This window comes from Tauraco erythrolophus, chromosome 1 (assembly GCF_009769465.1).
Source record: "Tauraco erythrolophus isolate bTauEry1 chromosome 1, bTauEry1.pri, whole genome shotgun sequence".
Lineage (NCBI taxonomy): Eukaryota > Metazoa > Chordata > Aves > Musophagiformes > Musophagidae > Tauraco > Tauraco erythrolophus.
In genome coordinates, this window is record NC_141465.1 from 33,812,713 (window position 1) to 33,826,822 (window position 14,110).

At 42.9% G+C, this 14,110-nt stretch overlaps 1 protein-coding gene across 1 annotated transcript in view; it reads right to left on the minus strand.

Moving 5' to 3' along the window:
- The window catches only part of KCNJ6 (potassium inwardly rectifying channel subfamily J member 6), a 50,023-nt gene that overhangs the window by 13,023 nt on the left and 22,890 nt on the right, over positions 1-14,110 (minus strand). The window lies entirely within an intron of this gene.

Sequence of the window (14,110 nt, forward strand, 5' to 3'; positions counted from 1 at the left end):
GAAAAATTAGTTGTTTTATTAAGGAAAAAATAATGAACATGAGAAGAGGTGGCTACGTATGTGGAAAGCTGTCTGAGGAAGCAAGGAGAAGAGGATGCTCACTCTCAAAATTGTGCAGTTCCCAGAGAAGAGATACCTAAGATACTACAGAGGAGTCTGAAACTAAATGACAGGGCTTTAGAAGCAAGAAGCGATGATCTCAAAGCATTGTTTGGCAAAGGAGTGTTTGTCTCAGGGTGTTGTGGTGCTGGGTGGGCACACAGGGCACAAGCCGTTCCAGTCCTCCCCGGCCATGGCCACTTAAGTGCTTTCAGCTTTACCGCTGTGGGTTGTTTCATTCCTCTGTACCAGTCATGAGGTGGCACTCTTCGACCAGAAGAGATAGCTTGCAATGATTTTGAAGTGTACATATATATAAACCAAGAAAAAAAGAAGCAACGCCAGGAATTTATTGTTAAGAGGTTATTGCAAAAGTTACGTTTGAAATGCCTGGGCAGGCAGGCAGATGAGACACCACCAGGATGCTGTGTGTTTGTGGCAGGGATGTGGTATTTGAAGGAGATACCTTGCTGAACTCTCTTTGAGCCAGAGGTTAGTAGTTTACTTGATTTTCTTCGGACTCCATTACAGATTTGAGGCATTTCTGTACACCAGCTGCAGACTATATTATTCTTCATGACAAGCACAATTACACGGTCTCTTTCTTGCAGCTTTTATTACTGCTGCCAGACCACTGCTAATTTGGAGCACTTTGTTGATATATGCTTTGTACAATGAGCACTTGGCTAAAACTGGACATCCTTCATTCTGATGATATCCTGCCTTTGAGAGAATAAACGAGACCAAGCTCCCAGTTTTAGAGGTAAATGGGAAAAAAATATAAACTCAGGCATTGGCAGCCAAAGAGATCTGTCTCTAACATTGCATACAAGTGTTTAATATGAGGTTTTAAAAAATGTGTGCCATACCAAATGGAAAGCACAGTGCCAGATTCTAGTCTCAGTCAGCAGCAGTTCAAACCAGGAGCATCTTCTGTCAGGATATAGCTATTCCAGACTGCAGACTTGACTCAGATCTCCACAGTTTTACACCTCCATGAGATCCTTGCTAAGTCCCAAACAATCTAGCAGATGTCTGCTTGTGAGGCAGCATCCCCTGGCTCCCGCTGTGCTCCTAAAGCATGCTTAACCTCCAGGATGGGAAAGGGAAATAAAACTTGGCATGCTTTCTTAGAAAGTTTGCTGACCCCTTCTCTCCATGCTTGGAGTGAACCAGGCTTGGGTAGTAGGGGAGCTCAGAGATGGCTGTAAAGCTAGCCGTGCTTCCTTCAAACAGTGTAAATCGCAATGCCTGGGAGGAAAAATGCAAGAGTTTGGAGACAAGGCAGGTTGATGAAAGTGATATGAGTTTGAGAGGAATTCAAGAAGGCATCGGAAGAATGCTGAATACAACCGACTCTGTGCCATGCAGTGAGTCCTTCTCTCTCCTCCCACCATGACAAAAGTTTTCTCTGGCTGCCAGATGAAACGGCCCGCACTGCCTTCACTTCGTATCTCTTCCAGGCAGAGATTTTTTTTTAACAAGAAAGATAAAAGAAGCAAAAGCTCTGCACAAGGCATTTTGTTATCTAACTAAACCTGGGAGGTGCTCATGAGACAGGTGACAGATCGATAGGGCCACCTTGGATTCTTCCCCTTGCTTCTCCTCTCAGCCCAGCTGAGGATCTGGGCCCTGATGTAAGTGTTCATCGCTCCCCCCTTGAGGCTGAACTCCTGCCTGGCTAATCTGAGATCAGCGCCCGCAGAGCTGTCTTGAAGAATGAAGACTCTTTTTTTCTTTTAAATCACATGTTTCTAAAGCGAGAAGGGAGAAAAACCTGTGGTCGCTTATTCCCAGCATGAATGTGAGTACCGGAAATGAACTGAAAACTGTAGCTGCACCTCAAAAAGCCCAAACCCTGACATTACACATGCTGGGTCCTATGTGCATAGAGCATTAGCTGCCACTCATTTGGTACAACCTGGATTATTTGCTTCTTGTGTTTCCTATCACTTTTTAAATTACATTTTATTCTGATTTTGCTGGAAATGGCAGTCAATGCACACACAACAATACAAGCACAGAATGTATTATGCCAATAAGTTTGCATCAGAATCCAGAAGCCCAGCAGGGAATGAATTACTGAGGCTCAGAAAGGATAGTACTAGTGATGTTTGGCTCTTATTTCCTGTGACTTTTTATCTGAAAGTCTCAAAAGAAGGGAAATATTATTATTATTATTTTTGTTTTACCAATGTGGAAATTGAGGCAGAGAATGGTGACTTGCCCTAAGGCCTCATAGAAGGTGTGTAGCAAAGAAGGGCTACTGGGGCAAGGATACATACGTTTTGGTAGTCATCTGGGGGCATGCTGGCTATCTGCTATCCTTTGATGTGAGACAGGAGGATTTTGTGGCCTAAAGCGCTGGTTCAGTTTTCATGGAGAACTGTTTTGGAAAAGCACTTTTTTCAGATCCCTTTATTTCAACACAAGGCAAGTTTCTGCTCATTACCAGAGTCTCAGCAGAGCTCAAAATCTTTCCTAAGACTATTTATCTCCTTTGCTTTAAGCAGAGCAGGGTATGGATGACAAAACTGGAGAGCTTGTTTTGGAAACAGAAGGCAGATGAGATGGAGCACGTCATGGAACGTGAACATGTTTTCCTGGAGTTGCAATTGTGCTTCCTCAGCCTTTTCCTGTTGTCTGCGCAGTGGAGCTCTTCCCTTCTTTTAATCGCAAATGAAAAATTTATACTATCAGGATAAGAGAAATTTCGCCTGCGGGTGCTGTGATAACATGAGGCTGTGGCATGTGCACGCAGATGTACACGCACAGAGATATGTAGAGATGTACAGAAATACCAAGGTCAGCGATTTTGTGGCTCTTCTATACCCAAAATAGCAAACTTTTGATGTGTGAGCCTTGGAAATCCTCAGTCCCTTCAAATGATTAACGAGATAGGTTGGTTAGCATCAAATAAAAATTACTTCTGCCATATGAGGAGGGGAGAAAAGAATTTAAGTGGCAGCAGTGAGAAGACAATTAACAGACTTCAGAGAGACAGTGGGACAGTTAAGATGTTGTTACAAGAAAATAACTGGGAAGTGATGGATAGGGCAGGCTATTATAAGCATATGGTGAAAATGAACAACAAATCACAAAATTCTGTGGTATGATGGGATTAAATCAGCCAACACAATGGACGAAGCTCTGTTGCACTGTCACGATGCAGAAATGTTTGGGTTTTACATTTTTGGGAAAGTTTAATGGCATTCCTTCCCTCTCCTCACACACAAAAGCATTCGTAGTGCAGAAAGCTTCGCTTGATTTCTAATTTGGGAAAATGCTGTACGAAAACTCATAATTCTTTTTCTGCGCAGTTTACCAGAGTAGCATTACACATTTTGGCTGCAAGAAAGCCCTGTAATAAATGACAGCTCTTTCAGCCTGTTGGCAGTATATGGTCCAGCCATCAGTCTTGTAAATGTTCCCATAACCATTGAAAAGTTGAAATAATTTGGAACTCTGGCTTAACACATTATTAATCACAGAGCAAAGGGTTTGCTCTGATTTCACCAGGCATACTAATGTAAAAAAAAAAAGATGATCCTCTCAGATGCCAGCACAGGGATAAAAGTACAGCTAACCATACACTGTTCCTGTAATTGAATACAGGCTTAAAGCCCAGTATTTCAGGGAGCATTCCTCAGAGATTGGTCAAGTATAAAGGCTTTCATTTGACAAATCCCTTCGTGAACTTGGCCAGGTTGTTTGTGTGTCAATGTGTATGTGTGTGTGTGTCTGTGAGTGAAGGAAAAGCTTATTAATATCTCATTCACTTTTCTAACTGATAATGAGAAAGAGAAATATGATGTGATCCTCTCATAAACTGACTGCTCTAGTTGTGATGGGTGCCTTTCGGGCCAACCCGTGATCCCATTTCTACAGGCTTTCAACCGTCCAGCTGATGGGTCCAAAGCCAATGACAAGCTGATGGTCCAATCCAAGATTCACGAAAGTCAAAAGTATCTTCTTGCTGCATTTCTTGGCTTTTGGAAGGGAGTGGTTTAAGTCTGGATGACAGTAGGTTGCAAAAGTCTCTACAGGAATGGGGTTGCTCTTCAGGATTCCTTACCTTTGGGGAATTTCACCAGTTTTTCGTGTGACTGCTGAATCACATGAATGTTTCTGAATCTAAGTGTGGTAATGCATATGGAGTGACAACAAAAGAACTCCTTCAAAGGAAATCAACCCAAGGTAATGAGGATGCCATGACTTGGGTTATTCGTACCAAAAAGGTATAATTTAGCTTCATGAACTCCGCAATACCTAGCAACAATACCACAACAGCTTTCCACTACGTACAGTACCACGTTCAAGACAGATTAGGCTGGCCTGCTGCTGTTCGGGTTATTGTTGTACCTTGAACTAAATCACTGTGAGCAAGTATCTCAAAAGAAGGAGCACAATCAGAGCCCTGACACTGCAAAATTCCTGAATAATGCTATAGCTGGTGGCTCTGTTGTTAACAGGAGAAAGATGGATATTAAGGTGACAGCTGCAGAAGAAAATTCACTTCGCAGTCTTTTTACCCTGTCATATTTAAGAGAGAAAGCTACAGGTATAACTGATGAGGTATGATGCTTTAGAGGAGGATCGTTTGGATTTGCAAGAAGCTTTGAATGTCTTGTTTGCCCACAATCACTGCCATCTCCCTTGGTAAACTAATTTTAAAAGTTAATGGGCTAGATCCTTCAATGTGCTAATGCTGCATTGTTCTACTTCAGTGTCGTGAAAGAGCACCAAAGCAGTCTCCTCTGTCACAGGAGATCTTCCCCTGTCCCAGGGAACTGCCAGGCAATACGGGTCAGCTAGAAGGGATCTTCCATGAGCCCTGAAATATCTGGAGAAAAGACTTCTGGGGAAGAAGTGGGATGAAAGGTGTAACCACACTCAGATCCTGAGTGACTACTGCTTGAAGGCTGTAGGCTGACAGCAAGAATAATTTTACAAGCTACTGATAAAGCAAATATTCCCAAGACTGGAAAAGCATTGAAAGACTCCAAATGGCGTTTTGCACTGCCACTGCTCCTCCACTCAGTCAGTAGATGTGGATCCCTGCTACTTTTGACTGCATACTCCGAAGTAGGTGCAAGAAATAGTGAGGGATAAATGGTTTCTTGCAATTTGTTTCCTCAGCTGTGCTGACTAAACTGCCAATTCTCTTTTTTTGTGTGTGTGTGAGTTATGCCTACTGGCACGTGGCTGTGGTTGCTGTGTGCTGCGCTGATTTAGGCACCGTCTGCTCTGGGACATGAGAGGGGATGCTGACCCAGTGAGGCACTGACGTATCCACTGGGCAGTCAAAGGAGAGTCTAAACTAAAGGCTAGTGCTGTGGGTTGCACTATCTACCCAAATCCTGCAATGCACCCCCTTACTAACTCCATACTTACATGATCCGAACCAGAGGTTTTGGAAGGTTTTTGTAGCTTCTCTGGAAAACTACCAGGTGCAGCAGCAATGGTGTCCATTAAAGCAACACCAATGGTGATAATGTTTGTCAGAAAGAAGAGGAGGCTGGCAGGGAGCAGTAATGACTTTTGCTTGCCAGTTTTAATCTGCTGTCTCAAGTCAGTCCGGCTCCAATCCAGGGAGAGACACTGAAAGGAGATTGACTGCATGGAGAGAGCCCTGAGCCTCACCCTCTGTTTGGCTCACCCTTCTGATGAGAATATAAGCTCACAGTAAAACAACATGGGCAGGGCATCTAAAAAAGGAAAGAGCAGTGAACAGGCAATCAGACTGGTCACTGTTACAACTTGGTGCCATCATATAGCAATAGTTTAAACTTTTTTCCTCTCTGTCATCACCCAAGAGCTAGACAGGCTCCCTGCTCTTCTGATTCAGACTGGTTGTTTTCCACACAAGAGCTTGAGGTTGTTGCTGCTATTTTTCAGTTGAAGGAATGATCTTCTTGGAATTAGTCCTAAAACGGAGGTGTAGACAGGTCTTAGCACAGCTGGTGGTTCTCCTCCATTTCAGGCAAATGGACTGAATTTGGGTCTAAATAGTCCTTCATCATCTCCTACCTGGACAATACAATGCAGCTTAGCAGGGCGTAAAACCACAGGTCCAACCCATGCCAAATGCCTAAGCACTTCCCGAGACACATCTTACCTGTCATTTGATCTCTATAGCAAGAATAAAAACCTATGTTTCTTTTCGAGATAGTCATTAGCTGAAACCAGAATAACTGTGAATTGTTTCCATCTTGGGTAAGGATGGTTGAAATGGAACTCTTCTGTGTTTACAGAGGCAAGAGACTGAGAAATAAACTCTACTGACAACCAAAACTCAGTAGTTTTCATCTGAAGTGCCAGACAGGCATTTTTGACCTTGCCTTTATAATGCAAAACAGAATAGCATGGACCAAAGATGAAAAAAAAACAGCCATCACATCTGACATACATTTCTCCTGATGCAGGGAGGCTGTGGACCACTTCTCATACATTTCGGTTGTGCTGCATAAAGTCTTTAGATGCTGCAGCAGCAGGGATCTGTCTGAGAATGGGACAAAAAGGAGCTCCCTGGGTAGACAGTAATAAGACCGACAGGGAACACTTTTTCTTGGGAAAAGCATCGTTTACAAAACGAGTGTGGTTTCTTGGGGCAGACAGGAAGGGGCTGTGGGAAAGGATATAGCACTGAGAAACCTGAGGTACAGAATAGCAACTTGAGTGGTCAAGAGCATCTTTTCTTTTTCCCCAGGGTATGTGAGCTGCTAGGGACAAGACGAAAGGGCAGGTCTGAATTTTCCTTTTCTGTTCTTCTAGTGCTGAGTGTGAGGAAGCAGAGGGTTGATCAGCTGGGCCATCTATGAGCAGGATGGCTCAGTGGGACATACCCTGAGGGGTCACGACCATCTAAGCAGGTGGGGTTGAGGGCTGATTTTTTGTTTTGCATTAGGCTTTGATACTCCAGAAGGGACAAAGTCTCTAGGCTAACCCAAAGACTGCTGCTAACCCACTCCCATGTGCTTCTCTGAAGGATTGCCATGCAGGAGCAGCACAGATAGCATCCAGGCTGAGCAAAAATGCTCAGTGTGACGGAAAACTGAAGCTGTAAAGAAGTGCCTGGTGTAGGAGCGGACATGACCCTTCTGCCTTTTAGGTCAGTATAGCTTCACAGAGAACTTGAGAAAGACGCTTTGATTCCAGAAAATGTAAGTCCTAAACCTCAGTGTTTTATGGCAACATGGAGACGCATAACTCTCAGAGTGTACCCATAGGTTGTCAGCACAAGAACACAACCTAGAATGTGAATAACAACAGCTGGAGCAGTTTTGAACTGTGCATATCTATGTGAGCTACAAGAGCAGAGCAAGTTTCACATGTTCAGCAAGGATGTACATTCATTTTCTGTGTCCTGAGCCATTCTGGTCCTGGTGTTGGTAACACTACTGTGACCGGTTGTACAATTCAGCATTCTGAGGTAAACCTGAGTTGAATGTAAATCTGGCCTCTGTGTGGCACATCTGCCTTAAGGGAGGGCAGTGGGGAAGATATGAAAACTTACTTTACTTTTTCCTTTCGTCTGAAATTTTCTCGTTCTCTTCTTGTCAGCGAATGACAGATGCTTGTATGTCAAACTGACACACCATGGGGTGTAATCTTGAGCTGAATGAAGGCTGTAATTTGATTAAGGGGTTCTGACAAGTTTTGAAACAATGGCAGTGTTCTAAGACTGAACGAGGAGGATTTCATTCATTAATAGTGTAGGTGCTGCATAATACTGTTTTCATAAACCTTTCTTACTGTAGCAGCTGGAACATCCCTACATCTACTCATCCTGCTGAATTCAGAGGGACTGAATTCACAATTCTTGTGAAAGGGGCAGATGATGAAGTGAAACTTCAGGGAGGCTGGATTCAGCAAATGAATACCTGCAGTGATTTGACAGCTGCTGAGAGCTATATGGAAAAGAAGCCAAAACTCTCACAAACCACAAAATTGCTTTGAGATTAATTTCTCAGCATTCTGTTCAGCTCAGTGTCACAAAATTAATAAACTAGTGTCACTTGACAAAGTCTGTACTTAAACATGAGGTCTAGTATAAAACTAGTTGAAAAAGTAAAGTTGATTGAAGGCCATGATGCTGTCATCACAGGTACAAAGCTTGAGGTGAAAAGCTGTAGGTAAGGATCAAGGAGATTTTTTTCACCTGTACTTTCTCAGAAAGTAGTCTAAAATGGTTCTTCTGTGTCCTGTATGAGGGCCTTAGCAGCGGGGTGGGAATCAGACAAGTGAGTCAGACCTAATTGTTCTTAGCTTTAGTGGATCAGGTTCACCTGGACTCTTGTTTGCAGATAGGTCCTTATGGAGCCTCCAGGAGAAAGCTGGGTTTTTAGACTGCCCATGCTCTTTAATGCTTTGGCTAGAAGACTTTGGATGTCAGCAAGCTATTTAGAAAAATGGGTATTTTTCTGTTCATCCAGCACCATGAAGGACATGCAGAGGACAGGGCTCCAGTTTCTTTCTGATGGAGCCAGGGTTACATCACTGGGCTGACAGTGGGACACGGGCTTCACTTCCTTGGAGAGAGCCAAAACATCGTAATAAGGAAAGGTGCCTCCTGGCCCCAGAGAGAAGGAAGACCCAATCCTCTCTTAGAAGGAAGGGAATCTCTTTTTCATTCCTGAGAGTCTACTTCAGTAGCACCCACGCGCTATTCCTTGTATTGGTAACTTAATAACTTCACTTGAAAATCATGCCTTTTTGATGGCAGTGGAAATAACGTGACTTTTAAACAAGTAGAGGAGACTGTCATTGAAGTCGAGCCAGTTATGTGGGAGTCAGATGATTAAGGTAGATATGCTGTAGGAGGGAAGAAATACTATCATTTGGAAAAAAATACTGTATTTTGAACAGGTTTAATGTTCTCTTCCAGGAAAGTGGGGTGTTATTATTTAGTGCATTACCAACATTAGATGCAAAGCTTGATTGTCTGTTGATGTGCCTTCTCTGTAATTGTTCGCATCCATGCAAATTGCCTCTAAAATGAGTTTCAGTTGTTATTGGGTTGTACAGTTGAAGTCTAGGGGAACTGTGTGCTCACTTTTTCACTGTGTTTGTGGAAACAAAGAGACAGAGGGTGAGGTGAGAGGGAATTGCTCTCTCATCCGGGTCATGCCAGCGTCTGCCTGTCTGCCTATAATGCAGCAACCCAGGGATCTATGTTCTGATGTGTTCATAAGATCTTTTTCACTCTTGTTGGCCCGACTTGAGTCCTAGCTCAAGTTTGCACAACGCTGTTCCCATTTTTTCAGGGTGACAGCACTGCTCCAGCATGGACAACTCACCCCTTCAAGGGTGCTTGGGCTTTGAGTCACGTGGAGAGTCCCAAACCGGCCTCTGAGGCTGCAGCCCAGCAGCCTTCGAGACACTGCTGTGTTAGTGTGTGCAAACAGCCCCTTAATTTACACCTTGGCTTAAGGCATGAGCTCAGCACCTTGATGAGCAGCAGCATCCAGAGCTGGCACCGCTGCCGGCAGCCTCGTGCAGGAAGAGTGGCTGAAGGGGCAGCGGCAGCACTGCTGAGCTGCAGCAGCTGGGCACCGGCTGATGCTGAAAGGTCCATTCTTGCTCGGAAGCCGGTTTCACCTCTGGAGCTTCACACCCCCTGTGCCTCTCTTTGCTATGTCTTGCTTTTGGAGCGTGGCTTCTTCACCGGGCCCATTCCTGGTTTCTCTCTGTGGGACCAACCCAAAGTCAAACGAGGCCAAAAGACTTGGATCTGAGCATTCCCCTCCCCCGCCATCTTATTCTAATGTGGGAGCAAAGAGCATTGTGCACAATTTGGGAATTCAAATTTAGAGCTTTAAGTATTCAAATTCAGGCTTGAAGTATTGCTCGCATGGTACTTTTTTTACCCCTAATCAAATGGTCTTGCTTTCAATTACTCTAACCTGAGAAAGGGGGCAGGAAGTAGAAAACCTACTAAATTCAGCATCTGAGATAGATTTAGTGTAATATCTTATGGTCTGGATGCAATAAAATCTCAGTGTAGTGATTATGCAAATGTGATAAGCCCTGGTGACGATGCGGTTAGACCTAATTCAATGCAATGGGAATTTTTCTGTTGTTTTCAGTGAACTCAGGCTGTTCTCACACACACTGACAGCTGCTTCATCTTAGGATCTCTGCATTTTAATATAAACAAGTGCTCTCTAGGTAGCAGCCCATAACAATACTGTTCAAAATGCTGTATTTTACTATCAAAATAGTTTTGTACTGTAAACAAAACTTCTCCACAAGCTAATTTCCTTTCCTCCTCCTTGACAAACCTATACAACTTTCAAACTGGTAGAAAAATAAGATAAAAAATAATCTGTGCTCTAAATACTTTATGCCAGGTTTTTTTCTTCCTTAGCGCAATTACTGGTCTCTGAGTTTGCAGTGGAGGAGCTAATTGACCCTGAACTATAACCAGGATGACAACCAACTGCTGTGTAACTCACCCTCTGAGCCCACAAGATGTTCTGCGTTAGCAAGTATATTTTAATTCATATCAATTCTTCTACTTTTCTCTAGCTGTTCTTCCCACATATGTAAACACCATCTCCACAAAACGAGTTAGAGGACCTCGTTATTCATTTGTCACTTTGCTTGGGATTCGAGTGACCACGCATATTTGAGCAGCCTTTGCCCAAACACTTTCCATGGTAGTTATTGCAATCTTACAGACTCTGTTTTTTTTTAACAATCTGTGGTTAAAAATTAAGAAAATCGCGTTTCTTCCTTGGCAGATTACAACTGTTTTCAGGGTCCGTTTAGCACCAGGCCTTCAGACTCACAATAATGAAAGTTCAAGATTTTACAGCCTGGAGAACAGAAGGGTACTACCCCAGTGCAAATATTACTTTTACAAGATTTTCTAGGCTGAGCTTACTGTAATTACATGGCATATATGGAAAATACAGTTGCTGTATATTATCACCACCCACTTGGAATATCCTCTTTATATCAGCATGACTTCATCATTCAGTTGTAGTGTGATGCTACAGGGTCTCATGATAAAGACATTATAACACGTATTATAAATGCCAGTATGGATTTATGAGCCAATCTGCATTTTTTTGCTTTCACTGCACCAATTGTATACTGAGTGCTAATCTTCTGCCAGTACACCTGTTCCTGCTCAGTGCTATTTTCTTCTCCTCTTGTTTAAACAATCTACAGGTATGTTATGTATTTTGTCCATTTAAGTAAGTTATGTATATCCTCAAATTAAATATTAAATTCCTTTAACATTGATTTTTATTTATCTTCTCAAGTCCTGCATAGCTGGAATAGTGGAGATAAGGCATTCTGTACTCTATTGTGTTGTTTTACCTGGAAGGTATCTGGCTGAAGTGTACTGCTCTCCCAGTGGCCAGTGATAGCCCTGTGCTGGCTTTTTTTGGGAAATGAGGCTGAAGGATGCTACTCAGGGACAGACTCCAGCTGCCTTAGGACTGCCTGGACCTCCATTGGGTCCCACAGGTGTGATATCTCCTGCATCCATGCAGGAGAGTATACATTTATTTTTGGTGTCCTCACATCCTCGCATGTGCCTGCAGGGGTCTGGGCTGTGAGGAGGGAGAGAAGTGCCCGGCTGCCTGAGATAAAAGGTATCCATAAAAATTGGGTAGGGTTGCTCTCAGTATCTGTTGAATAGACTGCTAAGAGGCAAACCAGACCTAGAAAGCTTGCATTGGAGAGGACGACAATTTGAGCTTCTATTCTCCTGTTAGGGCTTCTGCATTCTGCCTTGCTCAGCTCCCAGGCTCCCTCCTCTCAGGTCTTAAGACATCAGCCTTTGAGTGACCACAGTGCAGCAAAGAAACAGCTGTCCTGTGAGCTGGGTGTTTTGGCACCAGTGTGCTGAACAATCTCATGTTTCGATGGCACACTCGAAGCAGAGGTGCATGTTTGGTGAAAAGGGCATTGGATATTTATTAATTTGGGTTTTAGATGTTACTTTTTGCTGTCTTCATTTTCCCAAAGTCTGGGGGCTCTGAGGTAGGCTTAGCATAAATAATTGCAGAGATGCCAGAAGGAACAACTTATACCAGAACCCAGTTTAGCTCCGCAGCTCAGGCTGCGGAGACAGCATAATGACTTAACTTAAATATTTTATAAATATTTTCATCCAGCTGCTTTATATATACACATATATATGTATACACTTTACCCATACTAATGCATAAGATGTGGTATTGCCATAGTAAGTTAAAGACATCACTCCTACCCTATGCTTAAGTGCCTCTCGAGTGACATGAGCCATCCCTCCACTTTGTTGCAATTCCTCATACCAGTCTTCCTTCGTCACATAAATGCCCTTTCAGCTCAGTGCAAATCAGCCTATAACTTTTCACATCTAGCTTGGCTGCAGATATCACATCATTGGATATTTCCGTTACTGTTTTGGCCCCCAAAAGATGAATGGGGTCATTTTGTGTTCCTTCTACATGGGTTTCACAGTGGGGCATTGCATGAAATTGGAAATCAAAACTGTGAAGAATGTGGAAATGGCAGCACTAACCTATCATGCCCTGGCTGTTCTGCAGTACTTAGGTGGAAGATGCTATATTAGCTGCTGAATAGAAATTGCTATGATTGTTTATTGCTTTCTGTGCATTTTACTTTGGTTGCATTGTAGACATCAGTAAAACTTGTCTGCTATCTTTTCACCATCACAGGTTGGGCTCTTCAGAAGACTACTTTGAAATATTAAGATTATTTGCCTATTGGATCCTCCTAAAAAGAAGTGACAATGTAGAAAAAATGAGGAGAGGAGAATGCAATGCTAGAACAGTAATGTCCAGACCTTATATCATAAGCAGGTTTTCATGCTCAACAAACCTTGCTTCTGAAGGGAGAAGGGCTTAATCTGGAACAAATTTCCAGGGGAACTCCTGGAGATACTTTAATTTTTTTGCTCTTGATGTTCTTCTGGTCTGCTTGATGTGATATTTTCATAGTGTAATGAAAAGAGTTTCGAGAGAGATCTGATCTCTGTCTTGGCTGCTGTAAAGGGGATCAGCCTTGAGATCTATCTGTGTTTACAAGAGTCCCTAGCTCTCTGCTCTAGTTCTGTTATCTTTTAAATGAAATCATTAGCACATATTTGTAATGGACCTGCAGTACCTGGTGAAATTTTGGCTCTCAGTGCCTTTCTTTGTAACAGATTATGCACTAAACCACATATGACAGATGGAAAGCGTGGTAGGAGGCGGTGAATTGAGTACATAAGAAAGGAAGATAGAGTAAGGTGTATTTTCATGGACCGAGCATTTTCGTACATAGCAGCGTCTGTATTTGCCGTGAACAGTTTGTATGATGAAATATTCAAGATTTGTTGGGGCTGTCTTTGTGGAACGGCTTGTTCTATCCGTATGCAGAAGGAACAGTGGCTGCAGAGAACAGAATGACGGCAGGACTGCTGCAATACGGCGTGCCCGAGGGAAAGATACTCTGCCTGATACCACTGTACCTTCCATAGGTATGGAGTCCCCTCAAAAGTCCTGAAGTCCTCTTTTAATAGACAAAACTTCCAGTATGGGTACTTTATCTAGATTATGAACATTTATCTGCTTCTAATCTTCCATTTGCCTTTTAATTAGAGTCTTAATTGCTTCTTCTCTGAGGCCATTAGGGAGCTGACAGGCATTGCACAGCTCAATTTATTCCTTTAGGGTCCTAATTGAAAGGCCACCAGAGACTGAGACCTACTCCACAGGTTTGGGAGAGCTTTCAATCAGGCTCAAAGTTGTACATCAAACATTTGACACACATTGGTAAGGGGTGTTTCTGGACTGATAGCTTTTGAATTTCTATCACTGATGGCTTTTGAATACTTGAATAGTATTTTATATCCCTTTGGAGGATAAAAGAAGGCAGATGTAGCAAGGTTAAGATTCATGTTTTGTGTCTTAAATCCTGGATCTTGACTAATTTATTACGGTTTTTAAATCCTGTTGTAGTTGTGTTCAGGCCCTGAGGGGAGAGTCTTACAGAGGAATTTGAGCAC